This window comes from Mus musculus, chromosome 5, assembly GCF_000001635.26.
Source record: "Mus musculus strain C57BL/6J chromosome 5, GRCm38.p6 C57BL/6J".
Classification (NCBI taxonomy): Eukaryota; Metazoa; Chordata; class Mammalia; order Rodentia; family Muridae; genus Mus; species Mus musculus.
This window is the reverse complement of record NC_000071.6, coordinates 142,364,777-142,368,202: the sequence shown is the minus strand read 5'-3', so window position 1 is coordinate 142,368,202 and position 3,426 is coordinate 142,364,777. Positions and strand designations below refer to the sequence as shown.

Here is a 3,426-nt window from a genome sequence, read left to right as displayed (position 1 = left end):
CTAGTATAGTGGCATAAAGTTTACAAAGGCAGCAACTTAAGAACCAGCCGGCTATTTAACAATCAGCATTAGGTGCCTGGACAGCAGCTCGAGTGTTCAGTAGGCTCTCATAAACACAATCTCGAAGACTAAGTGCTATAATAAAGCGCCTGTAATGTTTTAATAACTTCCTCTTTGAACCGTTCATTTATGACTGACTGTGTCCTGAGTGTGGAATAGGTTACTGCCTGGACCTTCCGGACCCCTACCCGCAGAATGCGTGCTCCTTCATCCACTCATCCATCCCTGGCAAGTCACGTCTTTCCCTGAGGCCCCGCCCACCACACAGCAGCCGCCACGCTTGTGATCGCGGACCACTGTTCCCTCTCCCCGCGTGGGTCAGAAAACGGCGTGCAAGCTCAGCCGGGACACCGGAAGACGCCTGATGCGTCCCTCCGAGCATGCGCGGAGGGCAGCGGGCGCCACTAGGGGGCACTGCGGATCCCGTGGGGGAGGGGCGCGCCGCCGCGCGGGACCACGTGCGCACCACGTGGCGCCCGGCAGTCCGGGGGCTGTGGTAGGGTCGTCCAGGCAGCCATCCCACAGCCCGCGTGGGTGGCGGAAGCCGTTCTCTCCGTCTGCGCCCCGGTGCCCACTGACCTCTGACCTCCGACCTCACTGACTTAGGGTTACCCCTCGCCGCCGGTCGCGCGGTGTGTTTATAAACAGAACTCCCGGTGGGAGCGAAACCGCGGATCGCTGGATTCAGACCCAGGGGAACGGAGCCTCCGCACATGCGCACCGACGGTTGCATACGCGCATGCGCAGAGGATGGGTAGCGGCGGGTGCCTGTCCCCGCCCAGTGCGTCCTTACGCAGTGCCGGCGACTCTTCTGGGAAGTGCGGCCCGGAAGGGGCACTAGTCAGGATCCTGCCTACCTTTTTTGACCATAGTGTCTCCAGTGGACACTGTGAACTGGCAGCTGAGGACGGTGAAGAATCCGATGAGTGCAGCACAAGGAACGACGCTCATGTTACATGTGTTTTATTTCAAAAGTGGGAGGGAATTAACATTATGCGATGAGCCTTGAGGACGTTGTGCAAAAAAGGAGGCACACACCTGTAATCTAGTAGCTCGGGATGCTGAGGCAGGATGGCAAGACCAGACATATCCTGTGAGAACTTGCTTATATGAGGTTCCTGGAGTGGTAAAAGTCAGAAAGTAGGAAAGAGACCTCAGGGATTCGGAAGGAGAAAATGAAAGTGTTTAACACCTGCGAAGTGCCTTGAGTTCTGGGACTGGGTGTTGGTGTTGGTTGAACATTGTGAATGTGCTTTGTGCCACGAGACTGTGCTCAGAATCGGTTAAGGTGTCCCGGCCGTGGCTTAGTGAAGAGAGTGCTTCCTTAGTGTGCACTCCAAGACTGCATAAAGCAGGTGGTGCATGCCTGCAATCCCAGCCTTTGGGGGACAGAAGCACAAGGGTCATTAAGTTAAAGGCTAGATTGGACTATAGCAAGAGACATTGTGAAGTGTCTTGCATGTATTTCATTTCTTAGGTTGGGTCTTGTGGATACCATGCGTTCTTTCTGGGAGCTAAGCGGACATTGGTCTGTTCACTTTGTGACTCCAGCCAGCTCTAACCAGCACCAGGTTTCAGGCCCTGTTAGATTAAGTCTCTTATGTCCCTGACATTAGCCTAGGGAAGCAGCCATCCTTCTCTGTCTTCTCTGGTATGTGTCCATTTTATAAACACATGTCCCTGGTTGCTAAACACTAGGTATTTTGCAAGGAAGCAGGTGACCCACACAGGTAAGGAGTCTCCTCTGCACGGACTTTCTTTCTACTCTGGTGGAGGGCATTGTTGATGAATACAGAAAAATGTCAAGCGGCTACTGTTAGAAGAAAGGGTGATTTTAATATTTTAATTGAGCTTTTTTTTTTTGGTTTTTCAAGACAGGGTTTCTCTGTGTAGCCCTGGCTGTCCTGGAACTCACTCTGTAGACCAGGCTGGCCTCGAACTCAGAAATCTGCCTGCCTCTGCCTCCCGAGTGCTGGGATTAAAGGCGTGCGCCACCATGCCCGGCTTAATTGAGCTTTTATTCACTCACTTTGCATGTGTGTGCCTTCCTGATAGAGAAGGTATTCTGTCTCCATTAAACATTATTTCATTTCTTTTTCTAGACCTTGGTACCTACCATTCTACTTCCTATGAGTGTGTGTGTGTGTGTGTGTGTGTGTGTGTGTGTGGGCAGAGATGTATCACAATGCATGTATAGAGGTCAAAGGACAACTCAGACAAGTCAGTTCTCTCCTCCCACCATGTAGATCCCAGGAATTGAACTCAGGTCATCAGAGTCTCTACCCGTTGTGGGTCTCACTGACCTGTGATCTAATCTTGATCCAGGAGATGGTGAAGAATTTGCTGAGCCTATTCCTTTGCGCTGACACCAGTGTTCATGTGTCACAAAGAGGCAGCTGAGGGAGGGCTGGCGTTCTCCCTTGGGGTTACCATGGAGAGAGAAAACAATCCGTATACAGAGCTCTAGGGCTGGGATCACCTGGCGAGTCTGAAGCATAGGAAAAATAAGTCAAGGGCACGGGAGGAAGGAAGAGGGTGGTGGCGAGATGTGAAGACGGAGAGCCATGCCTCATATGACAATCCACCCCAGTGTGATAACATTGAGTCAGGGGCTCACTGTCTGGGTTGGCTGGCTGGCCAATGAGCCCCAGGGACCTCCACATTGTCCCTAGTGTCCATCTGTGTTTTACATGGGGGCTGGGAATTGAACTCAGGTCTTCACGTTTGAGCAATAAGTGCTTTCCTAAATGAGCCAGCTCCCCAGCCCCTTTCTCGGCTTTGGTTTTGAGATGGGATCTCACTGAGATGCACAGCCTGGACCTTGAACTTGCTCTATAGGACAGGCAGGACTTAAACTTTCAGTTTTCCTGCCTCAACCACTCCAATAGCTGGGACGACTGGCCTGCACCATTGGGCCTGGCTTTGTTTATCTTATTAATGGTTATATTTGCAGCAGCATGTGAAGGCCCTAGCTTCCTCCAGCACTCAGTAAATGCTTGAGGAGTGAGTAGTAGATTTCACAAGGAATCCACTCTACAGTGGATGATACAGAGCCTGTATCATCATCATCTCCTCCTCTTCCTCCTCCTCCAGTTTATTTATTTTAGGCCTGAGTACACTGTAGCTGTCTTCAGACACACCAGAAGAGGGCGTCAGATCTCATTACAGATGGTTGTGAGCCACCATATGGTTTCTGGGAATTGAACTCAGGACCTCTGGGAGAGCAGTCAGTGCTCTTAACCTCTGAGCCATCTCTGCAGCCCCAGGCTCAGAATTCTTAACAGTAGCTTGCAGAGCACATGCTAGGAGCTTTGTAGACGTTCCCAGAACTTTCTACAGCATCCCTTAGACCCATTTATCAGAGAG

General features: G+C 51.5%; 1 long non-coding RNA gene across 1 annotated transcript; it reads right to left on the bottom strand.

The window, feature by feature from the left end:
• Positions 1–1,002: 1,002 nt before the first annotated feature.
• On the bottom strand, positions 1,003–2,533 carry Gm31068. Its single transcript, XR_377177.3, has 2 exons — positions 2,364–2,533; positions 1,003–1,178 (listed from the first exon to the last, which is right to left on the bottom strand). It is a non-coding gene; the product is annotated as a predicted gene, 31068 (long non-coding RNA).
• Between the last annotated feature and the right edge of the window lie 893 nt (positions 2,534–3,426).